General features: G+C 40.3%; 1 protein-coding gene across 4 annotated transcripts in view; it reads left to right on the top strand.

Annotated features, from left to right (window-relative positions):
- FAM110B (family with sequence similarity 110 member B) overlaps positions 1-26,354 on the top strand; it is a 71,274-nt gene that overhangs the window by 23,919 nt on the left and 21,001 nt on the right. Inside the window, exon 1 of one of the 4 annotated variants that reach the window (XM_083623063.1) lies at positions 2,238-2,414. The exons of 1 other annotated variant lie outside the window; for it this stretch is intronic. The gene's annotated coding sequence lies outside the window, so the exon portion shown is untranslated. Of the gene's footprint in view, positions 1-2,237; positions 2,415-12,715; positions 12,872-26,354 lie in introns of those variants that run through there. 2 more of the 4 variants (XM_083623061.1, XM_083623062.1) reach the window with 2 other exon arrangements.

The raw sequence follows: 26,354 nt of genomic DNA on the forward strand, positions 1-26,354 counted from the left end.
CCAGGTAGAAAAGGCCCATATATATTCTGAGCCCAGGATTGCAGCTTACCTGGCATGGCCAAACAGGCTTTAGTCTGCCCTGTGCTGCATAGATTCCCAGGATAGTGACACACATAGTATGTTGGGGGAGTGTTCGTTTGTGGTAGTATGTGGCTTACCCACACTTTATTTTGGGGAGCAGTGAGCCTAATCTGCAACCCAAAGGGACACAATGTGCCCTGGATGTGACAGATCTGGCAGTTCTCACATCATTGTACATAGTGCAGTACATTTTGTCATTTTGTTTGCTGAAATTCTAAAATACCAGTGTTGAATTGAGAATAACGCTAGCCATCTTCAGCTTTAGACAGAGTTCAAAGTGGTTTGCAAAGCACAGTTAACACTAACTCTTATGAGTTTAAACATATTTTCTGCAAATAACTTTTTAAATTGTGGTGTGTGTGTGTGTGTGTGTGTGTGTGTCTGTCATACAGGGATGGCACCTGGAAGGGACAGAACAGCACCCATGTGTTTATTTCACCCAGGGTCTTAACAAGAGATCAGAAAATGTTACATATGCCTTGGGCCTCATAAGGAAGATCTCACTTTTTAGGTGTAGTAATAGTAGTAGTTGTGTGTGATTGCTGAAGCATGCACTAGATTATCATTTGTCTTCAGTTTGAAATGGGAGTAAGAGGACAAGTGAATTACTCTGCTTACTTTCACTTGTACATTTATATTGTACCTTCCCCCCAAGGAGCTCAGGGTGGCATATATAGTTCTTCCCCCTCCTCATTTAATCCCCACAACTATGTTGAGAGTAGATTAGGTTAAGAATAGGTTGGGTTAAGAGACCGTGACTGGTCCAAGGTGACCCAGTAAACTTTGGGGTTGAGTGGGGATTTGAACCCTTCTCTCCCAGGTTCTAGTCCAGCACTCTAACCACCATGGCACATTGATTCTTGAAATTACTTCACAAGGAGAGTTCAAATTCTTCACTATAAACAACTCCGTATTCTGAGAATGACTTTGTTTAAAATGGGCATTTTAAAAGCTGTTTTTGGGCTACAGTCCCAATCATCCCTGACCACTGGTCCTGCTGGCTAGGGATGATGGAAGTTGTTGTCTAAAAACAGCTGGAGACCCAAGTTTGAAAAATTCCGATTTATGCCCTCTCTACTGACAATGGTCATCAACCAGAGTGGCCAAAGTAGTTTTGGTTCCATATCTGGGCCTGAAATCAGATTGAAATGGGTTTAGATAATCCACTTCTTCCAAGCATGTTTGCAGGTGGGCTGTGAGTACTGAAGTAAGGTGCATGCTCTCTTTCAAGTGTGCAGAGAAGTTTCTAATGCCATTTATCTTTATGTAAGTGGTGAGATGCTGTTGCTTATTCTGTTTTAGCTGAACAGAATATGGCCTGTAAGCACTTATCATTGTGAATGTGACTTGGTTTTCTGACAGTCTGTAGAGGTGCAATCCTTAGGGCTAGAGCTGTTTATTTAAAAGAGAGCTTAGTTTTGACTGCAAATATTACCAAACCACAATTTTGAAAAAAGCTATTCTAGCTTGAAATTACTGTGGTTCATGTATCTTAGTAACTTCCCTCACGCAGCAGCTGCATTCTGCATTTTGTGGTAAAGGCACATATCCATCAATAGCTCCTTTCTCTTGGCACAAGGCTGTAGGAAGTTGTCAATAGCTTATTCAGCACTTGTTCCCTTGCTTGTGAAAAGAGATTCTGTAACACTTTAGTAGTTCTTGAGACAAACAATTTGATTGCATTTTTAGCTAAATATTATGTGCTTGTATACAAGACTGTTGTTAATGCATCTGCTTTAAACTCCCATTTAATCAATTGGACTTAAAGGGATATAATACTGGGTAGGATGTTCTTCCTATTGAATAGGTATCATTCTTCTGGATATTTATTTATTTATTTTGCATTGTAGTCCCGTCCGTCCCCCCTTCTTTTGAAAATGATAACCCAGTTACCCTGATAAACTAGGTCTTTGTGTCTGATATTTGTATGATATTATAAAAATGAATCAATATATGTTTATTTCCTAACATTTCCTAACACCTCAAGTTGTCCTCATTAATTTGTAGGGCGTTTAACATATATTTTCTTGTCAATGCAAGTTGTTTTGACAGCTACTTTGACAAGTGCTTGCATAAATGTTATGCCTTTACAAAAATGTGGCTTCCGAGACTGTGGACCCACCAACCTGACTATCTTCTGCTGTTACTTGCTCTAGGCGCTGCAAAAAAATATCCTGAAAGTGCTTGTAGAGGAGTTTGGCCTTGGAGAGCTACTAACACCCCCCACCACCACCCAAAAAAAAAAAAAATTCAAATCTGAAACACCACCTTACATCAAGAAACTATCTGTGGTCCAGGCGGGCATAACAAAAATTCTGAAAACACACTAGCTGGTGAGATACTTTTTATACATTTATTCTGACAAAATGATTGGTAGAGTGCAGCATTCAGTTCTTTCCCTGGTATGGAATTTCTGTGTACCATCTCTTTGCTTGCTTCAGCTATCTTAATTTTTCATCCTAATATGGTATGGGTTTATTTACCTTGGAAGGACTTTCAAAATATGTGGAGAATCTTGGCTGATTAAACTGCATTCAGCTCATAGGACCAGTTTAAGGTGAAGGCTGGAAGGAACAGGACTGGTTTTGTGCGATTACTTTTCTGCTGCTCCTCCCAGACTTTAGTACTTATATGGGGGGAGCAGAGTTCATCATTCCCTTGAAGTAGTGGTTTTCACGTTGGGGTTTCCTGAAGCTTACTAATTGTCCCCAAGAATAGAAAGCTACTGCAAAAGTTGATTCTCGTTGCCTTAAAGTTTATTACAACCAAAGGCTTCAAGCTGGCTTTATAGTTCTCTGAAATACAGTGGTACCTCTGGTTACAAACTTAATTTATTCCAGAGGTCTGTTCTTAACCTGAAACCGTTCTTAACCTGAGGTACCACTTTAGCTAATGGGGTCTGCCGCTGCCACTGCGCCACCAGCGCTATTTCAGTTCTCATCCTGAGGTAAAGTTCTTAACCCTAGGTACTACTTCCAGGTTAGCGGAGTCTGTAACCCAAAGTGTTTGTAACCTGAGGTGTTTGTAACCCGAGGTACCACTGTAGTGAAATAGGCAGTAAAAGCAACTGCTCCATGCATTTGTGTATCGTTTCTGCTTTGTCTTGAGGAACTGGAAAACATGAATGGGAACCTGTCTACCTGTGTGCTTTCACGGCTTCTAATGCTCAGCTCATCCTTCATTGTGGAGTCATTCACTCTGGTGGAACCTAACTGGGAGCTCTTGGTGGTAGAAGAGTCTCAAACAGCTGTTCAGTTCATTTACCGTATTTTTTGCTCTATAAGACTCACTTTTTCCCTCCTAAAAAGTAAGGGGAAATGTGTGTGCGTCTTATGAAGCGAATGCAGGCTGCACAGCTATCCCAGAAGCCAGAACAGCAAGAGGGATTGCTGCTTTCACCGTGCAGCGATCCCTCTTGCTGTTCTGGCTTCTGAGATTCAGAATATTTTTTTTCTTGTTTTTCTCCTCCAAAAACTAGGTGCGTCTTGTGGTCTGGTGCGTCTTATAGAGCGAAAAATACGGCAGCTACATATTGGTCTACTGACTGACTTGGTCTACCAACAACATACAGAGAGGAAGCGCTTGTATCAAAGCCAATTTTGTAACACTTTGGCTTGCAGCCTGACACATTTATTTGACTGGCACTAGGAACAATTGGAGTGACCCACAGTAACACAGTTCATCAAAGTTAAATGCAGGCTATTTTAAAAGGCTGTTGCCAACTTAGCACTTAGAAAATGAATAATTGAATAAATAAGTTTCACTCTTCTGAATGGAGCTCTTTCAAAAGAAGCGTCATCAATTAAAAATATCCTTTGAATAGCGAAAGGCAGCTTTGTGCTTAGCTGTTCTTAAAACTGTGGGGTGTTTATCATTCAGGCAGTAGGTAATCAGGACTAGATTTCTTATACTGAGAAATGCAAGTAATATTAGACACTTCTCTTGATCAAAAGAATAAAAAGCAGCTTTGGAAGTGTGCTGAAGCCCTTCATCATCTTTTCCCAGTGTTCTTTAGTTTTTACCCTGCCAGCCGTCTTTAGAAGTTTGCATTGAGATTTTGTTGGTTTCTGCTAAACACTCTTGAACAGGGCACAAGAAAAGGTGTGAACCATCAAGAGATTGGCGGAGCTATTTTAATAACTGCATCACTGGAAGGGCATAGCAGAAACAATGTCCACAATACATGATTACACTAAGTAAATTTCCTCTGGCACCAGGAAGCTGGAGGAATGTTACCTTGGATTCTCTTTTTAATTGTACTGATATCTAAATAGAACCTAAAATAAAATAAGAATGGAATGATTTTGTCAAACTTGGTAGAAAATGGAAAGTACGTTTTCCTTATGAAAAATTAAAATTATTTAATATCCAACACAATTTGCATCTCAACTCAGAAATTAATTCCATTGATTTCAGTGAACTAAACTCTTTAGTCAATGTACTTAAGATGGTGCTTTAGGCTGCTATGAGAGTAGAAAATTTAATGGCAGCTCAATGTGAGACAGAGCCTTTTCTGTAGCAGCACCCATGTTGTGGAATTCCCTGCTAGGAAGTGGTGAGACAAGCCATGTCCATGATTGTATTTAGGGAGGCAGTGAATATATTCTTATTCTCTTTGGTTCTTAATACATGGTTGAAGATTTAGCTTTATTTTTTGTTGATTAAGTAGCAAAAATTAAAACTAAATCTCAGTGCTAGTCAACAAATTTTGGAAGTTAGGTTTTGTTTTTCTAGATATATTGGTTTGCAGGGCTGAAAAACAATATAGTGTGTGTGTGTGTGTATGGGGAATAGTAGGAGATACAGGATGGAGCACTTGTCTTGGACACCCTTCTTCTTTGCAGTACATTGGTGTGTTGCTTCTCCTTCCCCTAAAATGTGGGTGGAATGAAGGTACTAATAGGAAATATTTGAAATACTACCATTGCAATATGTTCAAGGAAAATGGAAGGTTCTCTTTAAAGTTGTCAAGGTGATGTTTGTCCTACTTTATTTCTCCTCACTGAAGCAAGTTTAACTGTTGCAGATTGCATGAATAATTGAACAAGGATACCTCACTCGTTACCCAAAGTAATATTCTGCTCACTTGCTGCTCAGAGCTGTGCTTCACTCTTTATTATGGCACAGAGCTTCTTAGATGTTTGTGATGTTTCATTCCCCAGTGTGAGTGCTGGCTTTTGCTTCAATTCCCTCCATGATTTAAATAAAACATTCAGAAATCAACATTAGTATTGAAACAAACATCTGCCTGCCCCCCTTTCCTCCCTCCTCCAAAAAAAAAAAAAAATCACAGACCTAGAAGAGATGTTTCCTCACAAGTCTGGATTTGCTGTCTTTACGAATATTAAACATGAGGGGTTTGCCGCATAGTATTTTGTAAGGGGAGACTCCAAAAGAAATGAAAACAGAGCTCTGTGTATCTGTTTTGCTGTTTCTAGCGGAAGACATTTAATTTGCCTTCTAAAGCCAACCTCGAAAATGATGCAATTCAGCTGAAGTAGATTTATGGTGCCTTTTCCTCTGGAAATCAATACAGCTTGGAGGGGCTGTCATGGGAACTGGCTGACTGAGATGCAGCTGTGTTCAAATATAAACTTCTGTACCGCAAACCCAAAGTAATGACTCTTGGTTTTTGTTTTTTAGTCAGCACTTTAGCTCTGAGACATTATGGGGTAAGCTTTAATTGACTGCTTTGTTTCCATTAGGAAGTTATTGAAACTTTGCTATAGCAAATTCAGCAAGTTGATGTGATGTTCTAAAAGCCATTGCTATTCTTACTTGCCCTTGTGTATTTTGTGGTTTGTAAGGACCTGGAAATGTGTTGTGGGGCAAGGTAGCATTTGTATACTGCAAGAGATGGAACCACTTCTCTCTCTAGTTTTATAAGCTTTGTAGTTGCTTGGCCTGTAAACAAGGGCTCAGATAAAGCAATTTCTTCTTACTGATTGTAGGGATCAGCCTTCTTCATACTGAGTACATCAGCGACATGTTTGCTGATGTCATCAGCAAGTTCTATTTTATGCTGCTGGAAACTGGATTTTTCAAATCATATTTGTCGCAATACTGTGATATTTCAATTTTTAAAATACAATTGATAGTACCATTGCCTTCAGAAGCTCAGGGTGATGGTGATGATTTGGGAGATGGAATTCTCTTCCCTGAGTTGCACTTGGCACCTTCATCATATGCTGAAGAAATACCTTTTTACTCTGACCTCTGACACTTGGAATGAGTCCTTTTAGGGCTTGTCCTATTTTTGTGACCATAATTTGTTTGAAACTATTTTTCTTTTGTTTTAAATTGATGTGACCCACCCTGGGACCTTAGGGTAAAGAGCATATAATAAATCAAATATATTGTTATGGTTGCTATTATTAACAGCAACAATGGTGATGTTTACACCACAGATAGGATACAAATTCCATCTAGACTTAAAGAGATACCCAGCAGCAACCACCTTCTCTCCTCATTTCACAGATGCTCCAAAGCCAGTCATAGAAAGAGCCATCCAAGAAATGTCGTCTTAAGACAGGTTTAGTCAGCTATTGTTGGACTACAACTCCCATCAGCTCCAGCCAGTATGGGTTTGCTGGTATTTGGAGTTCAGCAACATCTGGAGAGCACCATGTTAGCTATCCCTGAGAAAACTGAAGAGCTGGAACAGAATTTGTACAGGCCTGGGAAAGCATCCATGACATAAGAGAGTGCATCAGCTTTAGTATACCAAAAAGTACAACAATAACCTGAAGCAAATCTTCGTTTGAAAACAGTGTTTCTCAGAACTTGGCAAGCCTGCTTTTTCCCTATTTGAATGGAATATAGAAGTATACCATGTCATGGACTGCTGTTAAAATCAATATTCTGTTTTGATTTAAAACTTATAAAATGTTGGGTTGTAGCCGAAGGTTCTGTTCCTCCCAAAAGAAGGAGTCTTCCTCTCATGGAAGAATGGGCTCTTTGGATCCAGCCCATTAAAAGCTGGATTTGGTACATAATAAACAAGGAACTGGCCACATCAAGTCATAATATTGTATTTGGAACAACAAGATGGATACAATTGCTTCAGAATCAGATCTCATAATTTAAAAGCTTAAAATCTGATTTAAACATATGGTATTAAAGGAGAAAAAACTTTATAAAAATGAAATCTGAATTCAGTACCAACCACCATCTACATTTAGGGCCTGGTATTCTGTTGCTTTCTCACTCTTCTTATAAAGAAAAACAACAATGCAGTTTTAAAGTAGAGAAATGCCCAGCAGTTTGCTGGTTTTGGGAAGGAAGCAGCATCATGGGCAATTTTATGTAATGCTGAAAGATTTGCAGAATTTTTTCTGATGTGAAAATAACAAGCTTAGTATTTGTGACCTGGATTACTATTTCTTTGTTGCAGTTATGAGTGAATGCACTTATGAGTGGGGTGTTTTTTGTTTGTTTGTTTGTTTTGTTTTGTTTTTAAAGCAGCTCATTGGCAAATGTAGCCACAGGCTGCAAAGGGTTCAGTCAAGAAATCAATGCTCTTTTTCCATCTGACTGCCTTGAAGACTATGTAAATTAAATGTACAGTACTTAACCATAAAACCTGTCTACATTGCTAGAGGTACAGTTGGCAGTTACAAACTACCACCAACCCCATTTTGGGAAATGGATCGATTTATATATTTGAAAACAGTCATAGCTAGGGTTCCTTGGAATTTCTCATAGTGACTTTCTAATAAATATGTAACTTGAACTAATAAGGTTTTATTCCTTATGAAATGAATCAGAGGGTCAATTATCTTCCCATTTTGCATCTTTGTTAGGCTGGCATTCTAAAGTATGAGAGCAAATACCTTAACATGCATATGACCGTATTTATCATAAATTTAAATAGCAAGAAAAATGCTCCAGGTTTCAGCTACTTCGATTTCCAGATGATTGAAGACTTTACTGAAAGGCACATAAGGGCTGCTTTCCAGAATTGTATGGAGTACATTTCAATAATGATGGTGATGTTATTATTATGTGCATGAGTTTGAAAAGAACTAAATAGGTTGCATTGTTTAAATGGGCTAATTGGATTTAAGGGAAATAGGATGAACTGAGATGTTTACTGCTTATAATAAAATACTTAAACCAGTACATTTTGTTTGCTCAGTCCCAGTTTGTATTCAGGTAGCTCCAGATTGCTAGCCTGCTGCATGATCCTCCAAATAGTTTCAGACAATTCACATATGTAAAGGTACCATGCTGTGATTGTACTGATTTGCAAGAATGGATGGAGCATATTTTAAACTATTGCAGGTAGCAGGATATGACTATCCTCCATATTGCCCAGGAACTTGTATGATAGTCTGGAACAATTGCCACTGTGCGGTGAAATTCAGCATGCATATGAGCGTAACATTGCCCCAAAAGTCTTTCATAGTCCAACACACTTTCAAAAAGGGAAACTTGTTAAACATGAAGAAAAAAAGGTAAAATGAAGTAGAATTAAGGGCTTGGGTATGGAGAGATTAACTCAGTCGGTGGACTGCAGCTGGGAAATAAATCTGTCACATGCCCATTACTGTTAGCCACAACTACTGCGGCAGGGGAGGCTGGTTTTGTTTCATTGGCATAATCCCAGAGAGACCCAAAGGGAACCCTTGTCTGTGTAGGTCTACCAGCTTGTGTTTCTGTGTAGTGTGTGGCAAAAGAGACAAAACATGCAACTTTTTTCCTTTTATAGACAAAAGATTCTACCAAGTGAATTCCATGGCCTTCTAACAAGTATATTCTAACAGTATATATGAGTGTCAAATGAGAAAGAAAGGAGATTATTTGTGCTTTTGAAAATGGCATTCTGTTCCCTTGCCGTCACTACATACAGGCTTATGGGAGTGCTGCTCTTGCTTCTACTTCCTGGAAGCTTTCGCCCCTCTATTTATTGTGATGTAGGTATGTCAGAACCAAGAGCTCATTCTGCACTAGGAATACTCATCCTAGCTTGACTTCCTATGGCAAAGCAATCCAAATATTTGCCTGAGGTAGAAATTGCAAAAGTTGCTAACAAGATTCCAAAATGCCCTTGTGGCATATGTTTAGATATCTTAGAAAGGGGTGCAGGATGCTATTTAACTTAAGGGATAAAATCCAGAAGTAGTACTCCTCTGTTAATGCAAAGTAGCATTGTGAAATCCAGAAGAGCTTAATGCTTACTGTTCTAGTTGTGGAACACTGATATTCTAAATAAAGCAGGGGAGGCTGGTTCTTTGGGTAACTGGGGCACTTACTGAGGATGACCAACCTTTTGTCATTTTCAGTCAGTCTGCAGTCTTCCAAGCAATTGTGGGTGGCCCTGCATGTCATTGTCTCTGGCTCCGCCTGCTCCTTTCCTCCCTGCCTTCCACCCTAGCAGTCCCAGTGAACAGCCGCCACCACAGCACATAATATAACTTCAGCAATTAATCCCACTTGTTTATTTTTTGTTTGCAAGCAAGCCCTTAATATCTCGTCCACGTTTCTTATGCAGCTTCCTGCTTGCCTCAGAGATAGAAGGGGACTGCAAATGCTCTTAGTTTTTTTTAGGAAGTGAAACTCTCTTAGGCTGCAATCCTATGGATGCTTAGTTGGGAGTCAGCTTTGCTGAACTTATTGGCTCTTACCTCTGAGTAAATCTTTGTAGGAACAGTCTGGGACTCTTAAATTCTGGAAGAGTAATTGTATTAATCTGTGCTAGAAAAAAACAACAAAAGCTTGCAGTACCTTAGTTTTAAGGTATTACAAGCCATTTTTTAGTCTAGAAAAATACAATAAGAGTTCATTAATTTATAGAATGGGGAATAAATTTATGAATGGAGACTAGATATGTTGGCTGTGTTTTCATTACTGGCATTTTCTCAAGGCAATCAAGATGCACATTTTTGCTCTCCTTTCATTTTAAACTTGTTAAAGTTTTCTGCAAAATGTGAACGTGGGCAGTGAGACATTCCATCTTTTTACATTCCAATTAAATTCCTAGGCATGCTCAGTTTGGGAGATTTGTTTATTGAATTTGAATGTTTGAGCAGCATGTAAGCCTTGCATGTTAAATTTTCTTCTTCTTCACCAGTTCAGTAAAATAATTTGCAGATATGTCAATAACACTTTTTATCAACTAATTTGGATTAATGTTGGAAAAGCTTTAATTGTGTTGGTTATTGCACAGGAATTGCAAGCTTAATTTATGCTGCCGTGGTATGTCTGATGCAACAGAAAGATAAAAGTCATAATCCAATACAGAAGGAAAGTATCTCATAACTTGCATTATTAATAATAGGAAATCAGGGGAAAAAATGCAGTACAGTCCCAAAGATGTCTTTTGACAAGTATACTCATTTGAGTCCAGTGGAATTTACTCCCACACTAAGTGTCCATAGGTGTTAAACTTGACATGAATTTCAGGTTGACATGAATTTAGCACACATAACATCTGGATGTTAAATTCATGGCTACTTATTAAATAAATCTGGGCCATTATGCTAAAACTTCAGAGCGGGATAAAGGGTCTTTCCTCAATTCATATAATGTGCAAAGACGGATGTACATGTTGATGGCAAGATACTAGAGTTTGACAAATAGTGGCTTGTCAGTGAATGACCTGTAATTTAACTTCACTCAATTTATTGCCATATTCAAGGAATTCAGAAATGTTTTTGTGTAAAAACAAAAGTCCACAAAGGCCTGTTTTCACCCTAACAATTACTGGTGGTTTCCACTGATTATGTATACAAAAAGATTTGTTGGGAAGGGCTTGATCGCGTTTCATTTACAGAAGGAAGGACAAGCCTAAATAGCATAGATTTTGTGAATCTCCAGATGAAGCATCTTCATAATTTGAGAATCATTAGAGAATGTGGGTGTCAAATAAAATACAGTTATGGACCTAACAAGTTCAATCTGGTTTTTGTTCTTTTTTTAAGTGTGCTTAAGTACTACTGGAGTAAATTGGGACAGATACGATTGATGTCTATGTTTCATTCAGTGAGTTTAAGCACATGCATTTTTAGCAAAGTTTAAAAATACTTCGCAACATATAATATATAGCTGCATAAACAGTTTAAAGTTTTTATTCCTGGGTTGAATTAGTGTATTCATTATTCAGATGGTAATTTTTACTACCGACCAGATTGGGTAAAGAGAAGGAAAGAAAATGAGAACTGGGAGGCTAGCTTCAAGCCCTGCCTCTAGCATTGATTTGTTTTGCTGGCTTTCCCTTAATTGTAGGTTGTTGAAATAAGCATTATTACTTTGCCCTGTTTTAGCTATTTGACCACCCTAAATCAGGATTCCATAAATTTTATCTTGGCTAGTCATTATTTGTGCTCGCCATCATAGCCACTGCCCACTTTACTCTATAGGTTGCTTGGCGTGTGCAATTAGTGTAGAGGATGGGGCAGATAATTCATGTCATTTCACATTGTTGTAATGGGGTGTGACTTGTCTTGTCATGCTCCCCAAATCAAGTAACCTAAACCCCAGCCACATACCTGCCTTCCAGGCTAACTACCCCACACCTTTCTCACTACATGACACCACCTGAATGGAAGCGGGAACAGGCCTGGTGTGGAGGAACAGGAGGAGGAGTGGCCCAGATCCACTGCCAACTTTCCTGGTTCTCCTGGCTGCTGAAACTTGATATTGTTGCACATCTTAACTTGTTCCTCTCAATATGCCATCAAGAAAATGATTAGTGGGCATCCTCTGCCGATCCTAGTATTCTGTACATACCTGCTGCACACAAAATAAGGTTCTTTGCATGCAACCAAAAACTTGGAAGAGGACAGAGCTGGTCTGTTGTGCCCAACACAGAATGCTTCTTTCTTCCAGAGGTCCCTGCCAAGTACAGATAATGCATGGAAAGGAATTTTTGTACTGGGCAGGGATGCTCACTGATAGAGAGGAACATTTGCTTCTGGGGAACTAGTGAGGGTATGTAGACCCCTGAATTGTTTTTGGAAACACAGATATAGAGTCACAATTCAGCAAAATACTCAAGCATATTCTTTATAAGTTTCAGCAGCTCCACTATAACTTTGCTTTGAGAAGCCATGTGCCAAACGTTTATATGCATCCTCAATACACTAGTACAATAAACCAGAATTGGAATTACTCATGCTTCTCTACTGCCAGTCTGTGATATGTCAAGGAAAATGATCGTATTTCATGCAAATGCAGTGATTTTGCATATAAAAAACGAAACACTATATTATAGCATAACTTATGAAGGAAACTGGCTTTGAAATTGATGAATGCTGCTTCATGGTTTCAGATCTCATGAGGGAGTATTGAAATAAGCTGAATGTGTGGATTTGATTTTTTGCATTTAAAGAAATAGCACATGTACACACACACTCACACACATACAATTAGACATTCCTAGAATACCTGCCTTTGGGGGGGGGGTGTGTTTTATTTTCTTGATCATGTGCCGTTTTTCATAGTACTGTGCTCCAAACTGCTATAATTAGATTAACAGCCTGCTAAACAGCAGTGACAGTATCCAAGTCTCAGAGAGCATGTGCTAGATTCTGCATGTGCCTTTCTCCGATTGGCTGCTGGCGTTTGCTGCTTGCCAATTTGATAGGTTTCCACAGTAATCTTTATGCTGCATTAGAGACATAGATACAGAGGTACAGTGTTCATGCAACGGTGGAGGAAGTCTGCCTCTTCTGTATAGAATAAAAGAAAAGCCTACAGACGATAGAGGCATTGCTCTTTGTTATAAACCCATCAGCATTTAACAACTGCTGGCTGCAAGCAGAGGTCAGTGAAGGAGTTTCAGTTAATGGTAATTACTTTCAGGTCTTTATCTCCCCCCCATAAAACACATCCATGCATGAAATGAATACAGTTAATCATGTCATCTGTTTAATTTGATCTTGCTTTCATTAATATTGTGTGTACTCCAGCGAGATGGTCATCACATTATAAAACACATCATTATACTAAGAATTTAGCAGAGAAGTATAATGTGTACTGCATGAAGAAATAGCTCTCATATGAAATCTGGAGCGTGGCATGTACCTTTTTTGTTATTCTAAGAGCAGTGTTGGTGTTTATTTGAAGGGGGGTGGCTGAACATTTGAATTAGAGCATATATGATTTTGCCTTTCATGGAGACGGAGATATTTCTAAGCAAAGAGCAGATAATAGGGAATAATGTCAGGATGTATGCTTTAATGTGATCGGTGCAATAACTGCCTGCCGATTTATGCATAGGGAAAGGAATTCGGATTAATATGCTCCATTGTCTGTCTGTCACCTTACGTTGTTTGGGTGAATTCTTTGTTTGATCCTTTGAATTTTTTAAGCAGCCTTTCAAAAACAGCCACTATAGTGCAGTGAATCCATCTCTGCACACTCATTGTTTCCAAAGGCCAAACAGTGAGATCAAGCTTGTGTGTGTGTGTGTGTGTGTGTGTGTGTGTGTGTGTTTAGGGACCTTGCCCTGAATGTAGTGAAAGAGGTATATATTGCTGCAGTGATATATCTGACAACCTTGGGGGGGGGGTTGTTTTTTTGGTGGGGCGGGGGGGGGGCTGTTCAGGAAAAAAACATTTCCAAAATTTGATTCATCTTGTATTGTCCTGTTTTTTCATTTGGGATTTGTGTGGTGACCGATCCAAACTTATTCAAAACTATGCTGATTGCGAGGGTTTATTAAAAGAGCAGCCAAAGAGAGCTCTATCTCCATGTAGTCTCAGAGTGCGCTGTGACTTACTGTGTTCAAATCCCATTCAAATGCATGGGACCTTGCACATGATGACGATGGTTTCAGTGGGTTTCTGCAGGAGAGGTTCTTTGAGGATGTTCCCTTGGTTTGTTTTGACTGCTGATAGCCCATAAATGTGCATTAGGTCACCAGTTGTCCAGCTGGCACTTCGCCACCATGCGTCTGGGTAACAGGAGATTTGCCTCAAGTGAGCACAAGCTATGGACTTTCACTACTTTGCTTTCACTTCTTATCTCTCCCACTAATATTGGCTCCCTCCCTCCCCCCCTCTCAGTGAAGTTTTGCACTGCATTGCAAAGCAAAACTAGGTGAGTCATAGCTATCGGTCTTTTGCCCATAAAAGCAGGGTTTTTTGTCATTTGTTGTCAGCTTTGTGCATTTTACATTTGAACACAGAGAGGATGGAAAGCAAACACAAGAAAGTAGTCGTTCATCAAATATTTTACTGAGTTTAACCTTCAGCCTAGATTGTTTTAATATGGTGCATAATGTTGATAGTTTGTTTTGTTCTATTTGTAGAACAAGAGTTAAACTAGTGGTTATGACTGACACCCCAAATTTGGTTCATCACACTTTTGAATCTGAGCCCAGCTATGAACTGGTTGGTGGCTTTTGGCAACCCTCTCGACCTCAACCTTTCTCTCCCAGCTTTAAAATATTAATAATACTCATCATATTACAGGATTAAATTGATAATATATGCAAAGAACTTTGAACATGAATGTGGGGGTGGAACTGTAGATTTTTATTTTTATTTAATTTACTTGTTTATTGCCTTAAAGAAACTTCAGTACCAGTGTTTTCTGAATTCTGTATTCCCAGAAATTATAGAATAGCCCTTTTGCATAGCAACATTTAAGTCTAGGATAATGATGAATAGAGAGAGTGGGTGTGCACATACAACCTGTGTGTTACTGTCTGCTAGCCCCTCTCTGTGCTATATTGCCAATTATAATTGTCCTGTGTTTTCTTTTTCAAAAGAGACCTACTGCCTCCTGTAATTATCTATGTGGGTGGAAAATAAAATGTTGCAGTCTTTTTATGGCATGGCACGATGCTGCCAGTACCTTGCAGATGTTGACAGCAGCTCATGTGACAGTTCTAGACAGTTTTAATTCAAAATGAGAAGTACCTGTCTTTTCTGTGCCAGCAACTACCGGTTTATAGGACAAGCTCTAGTTTTCTGAAAACATGGATGTAACTCCTTAATTTGTGGCAGGTTTTATATACATCTCTTAATAACCATTTCATGCATGTGGTATCTTCCATACTGAAAGCTGTTTCTGACACAGTAACCCTGTCAGCCTTTCCCAACCTGGTGCCCTCCAGAAGATATTATTGGACTACACTTCCCATCGGTTTCAGACAGTATGAGAAATGGTCATAAAATGATGGGCGGTGTAATCCAACAATATCTGGAAGACATCAGGTTGGAGAAAACTGATCTAGTCCCTTATCAGTACTGTGCTAGCAAGATGACATGAAAGCTTGGTGGTTTCTAACAGTGTTAAAGAATGGAAGGAAGAAGGTGTTCCTACAATACACCCTCATTTTGTTGTGATAATAGAATTGTAGAGTTTGAAGGTACCCTGAGGGTCGTCTAGTCCAACCCCTGCTATGCATTGTTCTCAACTAAATCTTACAGGACAGATGGCCATCCAACCTGTGCTTAAAAACCTACAAGGAGAGTCCACCACCCTCCTGGAGAATCCATTCCATTGTCGAACAGCTCTTACTTGTCAGAAAGTTCTTCCTGGTGTTTATCTGACAAATACATGTTTCTGAGTTTTTCTGACCATCTTCCAAACATTTGTGCCTGATTTGTTTCCTAACAGCTTCCCTTCCCCATAATTTATTTATTTTTAATGCAAGTGAGGAAAAGCAATGTCAAAGGCAGTCTAGTAATGCATATGGTATCTGTCCTGCTTTTCATGTTAAGAGACCTTGTAAACACAAGAATGAATATGATATTGCATCACATTAAGATATTGCTGAGAAATAAGCTGGTTTATGTTTTGTTTTGCAAAGGTGTATTGGACTCCTAACTCCCATCAGCCACAGCCATATAGCCAATGGTTAGAGACAGTGGGAGCTATAATCTAACAGCATCCAGAGGGTACCAGGTTGGAGAATGCTATAAAATTTCCTGGGAGAGGGCTAAGAGAAAGAGGGATACCAGATTTGTTTGTTTTTTCTTATCATGCTGGGTCACCTTCCATTTTTTCCAAGAAGTTCCCTGTGTGTGACAGTAGTACTTTTCCAAGGGTGGAAACAGTTGTTGAGAAGAGCACTACTGCCACCAGTTTGCATTCATTGTAGATCCCACAGGATGCTTTCTTCCAATGGATTGTGCCAACAATCTGCCCTCAGATGTTTGGGACCACTCTTAAGAGACTGCATGTTTCTATCTTAACCAGGTTCCTTAGAAACTTCTTTGTGAGATAACCGATGAATAGTTAAATACCAAACAAAAGAATACCAGTAAACACCAGTATACATTAGAACAAACAGTTTCATGATGAATGTAGCAGTATGGTTTTATAAAAGGAAGAACTCTGGATTCTGGCCAACCAACACTACCACAAAAATAAACAACCAGATAACATATTAGGAGAATGTCAGATATAGCTGTGTTCATAGATTACGTGGACTCTTGGTCCTAGACTCTCTGCTTTATCACAGTATTTTAAAAGTTCAGAAATCATGGTCACTCTGTGCATGAGGATGTTACACACAGTGAATTATGTACCAGGGGCTTTTTCTATATCCAGGAGTCAGATAACATTTCCACCCCCACTCATGTTCCTCAGTCATTTGTATCAATGTACAAATAGAACTTCAATTGCCAGCAATCTATATGGGATGGCCGCCTTTCCTGGAATGAAAAAAAGGAACCATGGTTATTACAAATGGAGGACCTCCGGTTAGGCCCAGTAATAAGAGCCATTAGGCTGACAAGCATCAGAGACAGGGCCTTTTCAGTAGTGGCCCCACATTTTTGGGGGAATCCCTTCCCAAGAGCGTCACTGTTGCTATTCTCCAGGAGACACCTGGTTTGGTTGTCTTAGGGGATTTTAACATCCACGCCGACACGACCTTACAAGGGGCTGCTCGGGACTTTGTGGAAAGCATAAAGCATGGCCTCCATGGGGCTGTCCCTGAATAAGTCTGGCCCAACTCATAGCCGCGGACATGCCTTAGACCTGGTGTTCACCTCTATGGATGTTGGTAATTTGACACTAAATAAAAGCAAAACTAAAGAAGTGCCATGGTCAGATCACTTCCTGGTGCAATTGGACTTCTCCGCAAGCCTTCCCCTCTGCAGGGAGGTGGAACCGATTCGGATGGTCCGCCCCCACCACTTAATGGATCCAAATGGTTTCCAGAGAGTGGTAGGGGATGTTTTATCCCATGTTGATGACCTTTCAGCTGATTCCCGGGTGGCCCGCTGGAATGTGGAGTTAACCAGGGCTACTGACTATTTGGCTCTGAAGTGCCCTCTCTGATTGCATGGAGCCCAGACAGCCCCGTGGTTTTCCTTGGATCTGAGGGCAATGAAACAATCGCTGAGACGGCTAGAGCCCCGGTGGCGGATAACTCATTCTGCATCTGACTGGACAAGAGTTAGAGCTCAATGTCGAGCCTACCAAGTGGCGATAGCAACGGCGAAGAAGACCTTCTTCACCTGTATTGCATCTGTGGAAAACAGCAGCAGGAGACTCTTTCAGGTGGTTCACAATTTAGTGGAACAACCTGCTGCATCGGGGCCCAGTACAGGCCACATGATCTCCTGCAATGATTTTGCAAAGTTTTTTGCAGATAAAGTCGCTCAGATTCAGGAAGAGGTGGACTCCACCGTGGGAGCAGGGCTGGAGCGGGAGAGTACTAGAGTCCTGTCTAGTCAAGTTGCGTGGGATTAATTCCAATCTGTTACCTCTGAGGATGTGGACAGGCTGCTTGGACGAGTGAAACCAACCACCTGTCTCCTTGATTCTTGCCCATCCTGGCTTATAAAAGCTAGCCGGGAAGGGCTTGGCGATGGGCTTCACGGGGTGGTGAATGCTTCTCTTTGTGAGGGAGCCTTCCCAGACCCACTGAAAGAGGCGGTTATCAAACCGCTTCTTAAAAAACCATCTTTAGATGCGGCCAGTATGGCCAACTATCACCCAGTCTTAAATCTTCCATTCTGGGCAAGGTGATTGAGCGAGTGGTTGCTGAACAACTCCAGACACGCCTGGAAGAAGCGGACCATTTGGATCCCTTCCAGTCAGGATTCAGGCCTCATCATGAGACTGAAAATGCTTTGGTCACACTGGTTGATGATCTCCAGTGGGCTAGGGACAAAGGTGAGAGCTGTTTCCTAGTTCTGCAGGATCTCTCAGCGGTGTTTGATACCATCGACCATAACATCCTTCTGGATGGTCTAGAGGGACTGGGGGCACTGTTATACAGTGGTTCCGCTCCTTCCTCCTGGGCCGTGTTCAGAAAGTGGGGGGGGGATGAGTGTTCAGACCCCTGGGCTCTCACTTGTGGAGTGCCTCAGGGTTCTGTCCTCTCCCCCATGATTTTCAACATCTACATGCAGCCGCTGGAAGAGATCATCAGGGGGTTTGGGCTGGGTGTCCATCAATATGCGGAAGTTAGCCAGCTCTACCTCTCTTTCAAATCAGAACCAGTGAAGGTCCTGTGTGAGTGTCTGGAGGCAGTTAGAGGATGGATGGAGGCTAACAGATAGAGGTTGAATCCTGACAAGACAGAAGTACTGTTTTGGGGGGACAGGAGGTGGGTGGGTGTGGAGGACTCCCTGGTCCTGAATGGGGTAACTGTGCCCCTGAAGGACCAGGTGTGCAGCCTGGGAGTCATTTTGGACTCACAGCAGTCCATGGAGTCGCAGGTCAATTCTGTGTCCAGGGCAGCTGTTTACCAGCTCCATCTGGTACACAGGCTGAGACCCTATCTGCCCATATACTGCCTCGCCAGAGTGGTGCATGCTCTGGTTATCTCTCGCTTGGACTACTGCAATGCGCTCTATGTGGGGCTACCTTTGAAGGTGACCCGAAAACTACAACTAATCCAGAATGCGGCAGCTAGACTGGTGACTGGGAGCGGCCGCCAAGACCACATAACACCGGTCTTGAAAGACCTACATTGGCTCCCAGTAGGTTTCTGAGCAGAATTCAAAGTGTTGGTGCGGACCTTTAAAGCCCTAAACGGCCTCAGTCCAGTATATCTGAAGGAGCGTCTCCACCCCCATCGTTCTACCCAGACACTGAGGTCCAGCGCTGAGGGCCTTCTGGCAGTTCCCTCACTGTGAGAAGCCAAGTTACAGGGAACCAGGCAGAGGGCCTTCTCGGTAGTGGCACCCACCCTGTGGAATGCCCTCCCACCAGATGCCAAAGAGAACAAGAACTACCAGACTTTTAGAAGACATCTGAAGGCAGTCCTGTTTAGGGAAGCTTTCAATGTTTGATGCATTACTGTATTTTTATATTTTGTTAGAACCCGCTCAGAGTGGCTGGGGAAGCCCAGCCAGATGGGCAGGGTATAAATAATTTATTATTATTATTATTATTATTATTATTATTATTATTATTATTATATTAATTAACTTTGGAATATCTATTTTTTTTATTTCCAGGCTGTTTAACTAATTTTGGAAATTTTTAACTGCTGCTGGCTTTTAATTTTAACATTGTACTTCTTGTAGCTTGGTGTAAAATATATGTTTACATATGTTAAAATGTTTTGGCAAGCCACCTTGGGAGGGCAGTGTGTATGCTTTAAATAAGTAAATACAGCAAGGTGAAACAATATTTTGACCAAGAGTTATAAAGAAGTTTTTTTTTCTTTTACCTGGTTAAACATCAGTTTTCCCAGCTGATAGAAATGCACTTCAACTTTATAATACACTCTCATAAAAAATTCATAACTCCTACTTTGTCAGAGAAATCTGATTTTCCTTGGAAACATAAATATTGCCTTTGACAAGAGAATGTCCTCCTGACAGGCAGTGAAAATGTGCTGTAAAACTTTAATATTTCAAGGCAGGCAATCAAACCAGTTGCAAAGAGGCTACAGTAAAAACTTCCACACATGGCTAGTTTCACTCAGGAAAAAGTTGGATTTTTAAGGGAATGCATGATATGAAATAATTTGCTCACACTTTGTTTTAGCAGACAAAACATTCACCCATAGCTAAAACTGCTTGATTTCTGCTCTGTTTCACCAATTGACAAGCCACCTATTAAGCTATTAATCCAGCAGATATGAGAAAATGCAGCATTCAACTCTTATTTTCCAACTATCTTGGTCTGCCTGTTACAGCTCCGTTAATTTTTGTTGTTGAAATGGTGCTTGTATCATTATCTCTCAATATGAAAATATGATACACTAGCCAACAGTATTATTATCTCATAAAAGTGCAGGGACATTCAAAGACATTAATTTGCATTTAAAATGGTTCTGCTATATTGTCATTCTCACTGAAAGCAAAGTTGTTTACACTGTGTCCGCTTGCCATAAACCCAAGTTCTCTGACATCAAGGAATCAAGGATATGTCCATGGTTGGGGTTATCTCCCCCGCTTCTTTTGGGGAGTGGGGTGGGCTAGTGACATCTCCAGTGTCTTAACTACCAGCATCTCTTTTCAATGTCACCACCTCCTCAGTCCCCTTTCTGTGTGCATGCACACTACTTCAAGCAATGGAAAAGGGGTGAAATGACAGTAAAGAGGAATGGGATAGACTACAGCTGATTCTTTCTTTGGCTCCTTTTGGACCTTCTAGCCCTGATCTTCTTTGAAGCAAGTTCAGTGCTGGTGGGATTTTATTTGCTCCACTGGAGAATGGGAAGTCATTCCGGAGCCCCTGCATCATCCACAGCAATAGCGGATTTAGTAGAACATGACACTCTTTCATGCTGTTTTCCCCTGCCAGCGCCAGCCTTCTGCTTCAAATCTGTTTCCTTTTCCTTAGCATCTCTGATTGGTACTTTGCCAGTTGGTGATACTGAACTTGGGTGCATAGTACATAGCTACAGAGGCAACAAATTGCTTGTAAGCTCTTCTTTGAAATCCTGAAGCTTTTGTTTCTGCTTCTTTTCCCTCCCTTTTTAATACAGCAGAAAAATGTTGTATAGTGGCATGGTAATGTGAAAGGTTTAGAAGATGTGTAAAAAGAAAAAGAGTGAAAGTGGTCTGTTTTCCAAGTGCTATAGTTTTGATCAGTGATGTGAAGTGAATATTCTCCACATCTATATTTTTCTGAAGAAAACTTTCCATTTCTAAACATTGGTTTACCAACATTAATTAGGAACATAATGAGGGCATGGGTAACTTTCTTCTGGGCTTTCAATGAATAAGTTTGTTTTGAAGGTATGTGCTGTAAAGAGAGATTTCTGTTGGGAAGAGATGACTGGAGCAGCATTTTTCATTGACTGTGGAAGTAGTTTTTCTATAGCCAGATTCTAAAAAGGAAGACCTTTAAAGACCTTTATCTTTCAAAAACAATGCAAGCTATTTGGATTTTTTTCTTTTCTTTTCATTTTAATGAAATAGGTGCCCTGTAAAACACATTTTCAGATGTCTTGACAGAAATGAAACCTTTTCTATCAGGTGGTTTAATTATTCTATATTATCCTAGAGTAATAAAGGATTATTCTAGCATAATCCTGACTCTAATAAGAAATATTATACTTAATGAATAACAAGACATCCAACTTCTAGTGCTGTCTGCACTCTGGCAAAGTTTGTGATGTGAGATAACTACATGAAAAAAATAGGGCGAACATGTTTTTAACATCTGATGTTATTTGTACCGGTAATTTTCATGTGTATTTTACATAAACCACCTAGAGTTTTTGATGCTTAAGCAATATATTAATCCAGTTAAATCAACAATTTATCAAATCAAATAATCAAATAAAAATTAACATAAATGTGTTGTTATTATCCATGACGCATTGTGCCAAGTCATTTATAGGGTGAAATTTCACTGGTCTGCTGATGACACACTGCCCCATTTCTCCTTTTCATAACAGTGTGCTATTGTGATGCCTTCCCTGAATGATCTGCCTGAGTTCAAGCATAGACTAGATGATAATGAAAAAGCTTAAATTGAACTGAGACAAGAGAAGATGAGATGGTAACAGTTTGGTTCAGTTAAAGACGGCATTCTGTGTGCCTCTTTCTCCTGATTTCAACAGTAATGTTTCATTCAAAAACATTTTTTTTTCAAAATGCCTCTTTCACTCAAAATAATGTTTGCTATCTGCAAATAGCAGTAATTTCAAACCAAGTGAAAATCACAAATGAACTTCTGCTGCCTATGGCAGTTGCTCTTGCAGAACTGTTACCCACCTGATTTTATCGTAGTGATACAGATTTCTTTCTACAAGTTGCTAGGTTTGCTTCCTTTGCAAATGTGTGAAATAATTGTTCTTTGTTAACAAATGTGTTACCATGGAAACCCTCCAGGCTTCTTTACAAATATTATTGCTATGCATGAATACAAATAAGATATTATAGATCCAGTGTCTTAAATAACTGTTAAATGTTTGACTACAGAAATATGTACACATCAAAGTTCACCATAAAAACTTTATGGCTAAAAAGTGTGCTTGAGTAGATGCAGGATGGTTCTTTTAGGATTTTTTTTTGGGGGGGTGAATTTTGGGGGATCCGCCATGCTCTTGAATTTTTGCTGGAGACAACGCCAGCAAAGTCCTACTTGCACCTGCTGCAAAATATATCTTCTAAGGTCAAGTACACTTCCTCCCTGAGTTCCCTGAAAAAAAGCAAGTATTTTGGGAGGAAAGGGTGAGTAGCAACACAAGCAATGGTTTTGCCTAATAAGGCAAGCTGAGATTTGTTGTTGACAACTTGATTACACTAGGACAGAGTTGCTCGAATTGAGCACTAAAGTTTAACATGATTAGTAGACCTTGGGCAGGGAGCTCAGTTTGCTGGACTTGCAAATAAGCATACTGATGATGGTACAAGAAGTAAGGCAGTGGAGCCTGGCAGCAGGGCTGTAGCTAGGGGGTGGTGAGGTGGGCCCCTGCCAGGGGCGCAGGAAAGGGGGGGGCTAAAAATATGTCCATAAATATGTCTATAAATAAAAATACAGTGGTACCTCGGGTTAAGAACTTAATTTGTTCTGGAAGTCTGTTCTTAACCTGAAACTGTTCTTAACCTGAGGTACCACTTTAGCTAATGGGGCCTCCCGCTGCCGCCGCACCGCGATTTCTGTTATCATCCTGAAGCAAAGTTCTTAACCCGAGGTACTATTTCTGGGTTAGCGGAGTCTGTAACCTGAAGCATATGTAACCTGAAATGTCTGTAACCCGAGGTACCACTGTATTGATTATTTCCTCATAATAGAAGGTTTTAAATAGAGGGTGAATTGAATGGGGGGGTGTTGGAGGAGAGGTGGAAAGAAGAACTAATTTGTCAGTGGCTAGGGGATGCAAGCTCACCTAGTTACGGCTCTGCCTGGCAGCCAGTATATACTGCAACTAACAGGTAACTCACATAAAGCCAATATTGTGTATTGTCAAGGCAGCCCTGAAACCACCCCCATGTGAGCATCCCTACCTTTCCAAAGCTGGTGCATTGAGGAGGCATTTTTGCCATCGCCCAACCACCACCAAACAAGGTGGGGAGCTTTTAAGCCATCCAAGTTCTTGCAAGGGCCTGCTAAGCAAGGTGGAGAGTTTAAAAGCTTTTTCCAAGGCGGAAAGAGCTTTTAACCTCTCCTCCTCGTGCATGTTTAATTTGTGTGATTTGAGCTGGCTGGCCGACAAGCATGTAAAGCTGAAACCATTCAAGTTAAATGTGTGTTGTGAGTTACCTGTACTTTGCCCTATACGACTAAACCTCTTCTTAGTATATTTCTTTCACATAGCCTACAAGTTTTTGAGCTGGTGTGCGGGATGAATATAGCAGGGCTTACCAACTTTTGATGACAGTAGGGAATTTAAAGGCCAGCTAATGAGTAATCGAGTGTATTAAGAGACATTGAGCAGGCTTATCAGATCATAATCTCGGGTTCATATTCTGTAATGCTGATTTCTCCAACTATTGTCTACTGCCTAACTTATAGTTGCTTTCTCAATGCTGTAGGTCAAATCCTACACACGTTGCTTAAGTCTTGGACAAATCTACTTTAAAAAAAAAATCAAATCTGATAATTCAAGGTTGTTTTCTCAGGGATTCTGACATCATGCTTCTATTTGCAACATCATGTAGCTGCCTGGTATGAACCCATCCACTTTTTTCTTTTTTTCTTTTTTTGGTTCTCTATATTCCAGTTTCAAAAAACATATTTTAGGAATGGACCACTCTGCAGCCTGCTGCAATATCCATAGTGTAATGGTTCTAGGGGCTGCTCGTGCGTAAGCCGGTGCTTATCTCCCCGGCTGGGTGCAAACACCTGGCTGGGTTGCCAAAGTGAACCTTTTCTGTCCGGACAGCCACTCACCCGTGGCTGACTCAATCGCTGGCAGAATCCGTCAGTGGGCGTTTCTTAAACTTCTTCCAGCAAAGAAGCTCTTTGACGCCTAGTCTCCTCCTACTCTCTCTGCGCGAAAGCCTTCTGCGCAAGGAGGGTGTGGGCAGCGGAGGACCCCTACTCTCCCCGCTGGTCCCAGGCAAGGAGTCATGGGACCGCCTCGCCGCTTCCCCCATCTGCCCCCCTTCTCCACTGGTGCTACGCTGATTCTCTTCCTCAGAAGATGGGCTGCCTCTCCCAATCCCGGGACACTCTCTGGAATCCCTCTGGATTTTGCTCTCTCCCTCCGGCACTGATGGCAGTTCCCTGACACATAGCATATACAATAAACTTATTGTTAGAGTAGGCTGATGCGGATATGACTTTGCTACCAATGGTGATAATGGCAAAATCAGGATTTGTCCTTATTTTCAAAGAAACTCTTTTCCATTAAACTAACGTTTCAAGATCTGACATGACGACTGTATATTCCTACATCACAAGAGATGTACCTTTTGAAATATCCCAACAGTTTTCCACATTGAGATGTCAGAAAACTCCAATCTGTTGTGGGTTTTGAAAAAATCGATACACTTGAATCGCAACAGCTGATGTATTTTAAGGCCACAGTCAGACAGCAATTTTGTCCTTTTGTCCTGACATTTATGTAGCTGATAATTTTCACATTTTATGTAACCTTTCACATATGAAAGCCACTTCTGGATATTTACCATAATCAGGTTGGAAGTTTAGGCATATCTGCGATAGCTCAACCAGGAGAGCATGAGATGCTTAATCTCAGGGTTGTGGGTTTAAGCCGCACGTTGGGCAAGATTCCTGCATTGCAGGAGGTTGTACTAGATGACCCTTGGGGTCCCTTCCAACTCTACAATTCTAGGCTTCTAGGCTTCCTTGATAATTGCATCAAGAAATGAACTCCTTTGCAGCCCTGTTAGAAAACCTGAAATTTTCTTGTGGTTTTCATGGATAATACCATCTCTGCTCACATGACAAAATGTGGGGCAGTTCTTTCCCACCATTTTCATGGGTGAATAATGAGGAAACAGAAGCGCACATGAACATAAAGGGCGATGATATGTCCAGTGACATCCAGTGTTGTGCTACACAGTGTCCACTGGCATGAATCAAATTTAGCATGACATGGCAGTATATCAATCAAAAAGCCACAATTCCATAATGCAACAACTAATGCAGTGTAAAATGAATATTAGAAATCAAGACAGAAGTACTAGCATAATGACCAGAAAAACTAGAGCAATAATCTCCATGTCTGAATGCACCTGGAATCTGCATCTGGAAACTTTTACCAGGTCAGTCGTGTTCCTGTTCTCCACACCTAATTGGTCATATTGTTCAGCATTCTTATAATTTTCCTTATATTTATAAATAGTAATATGTTCCATGATCTTTATTGTCCTTTAAGTACCGGGTAAGAATCAACAGATCTCCTGGAATTTTGGGAGGTGGGGAAGGGGTTTCCAACTACCAAGATTCATCAGGTTCTTGAAATGCTGACAAGTATTTGTCTAAAGCAAATCACCACTGAAGAATCTGCTAGAAGTGTTGATACACTGTTTATTTTACCTACATAAGCTGATTCTATTTTATTAGACTTTCTGAGGAGGGAATTGTTGCTATTTCTATCTTAGTTTTTCATTTCTTGAAACAAGTGAAGTGTAAATGAAAGAGTTGTTTTAACCTCTTTTCTTCTCCAGATGCTATGTTTACTTAAAATCTAATCACTAAAGTGTTTGCAGGTCATAAGTTTATTTAACACTGAAGGTAGTATGCACAGTCAATATGTGCAATATGCTGTGTTCAAAATTTTCAAATATATCATGGATCCATTATATAAGCAACAGGAATTCAACTTGGTTAGAAGTTTATGCATCTTGGCATTGGTGTACAAATTAATTTATTTTTCATATTATATCATATTATATACTAATTGAACTTGTTCTGCAATATACTAACTTGATGTTAATCCATATGATCATACTGTTTGTTATCTGTGTACAATTTTGGTTTAC

This window comes from Podarcis filfolensis, assembly GCF_964270895.1.
Source record: "Podarcis filfolensis genome assembly, chromosome: 7".
Classification (NCBI taxonomy): domain Eukaryota; kingdom Metazoa; phylum Chordata; class Lepidosauria; order Squamata; family Lacertidae; genus Podarcis; species Podarcis filfolensis.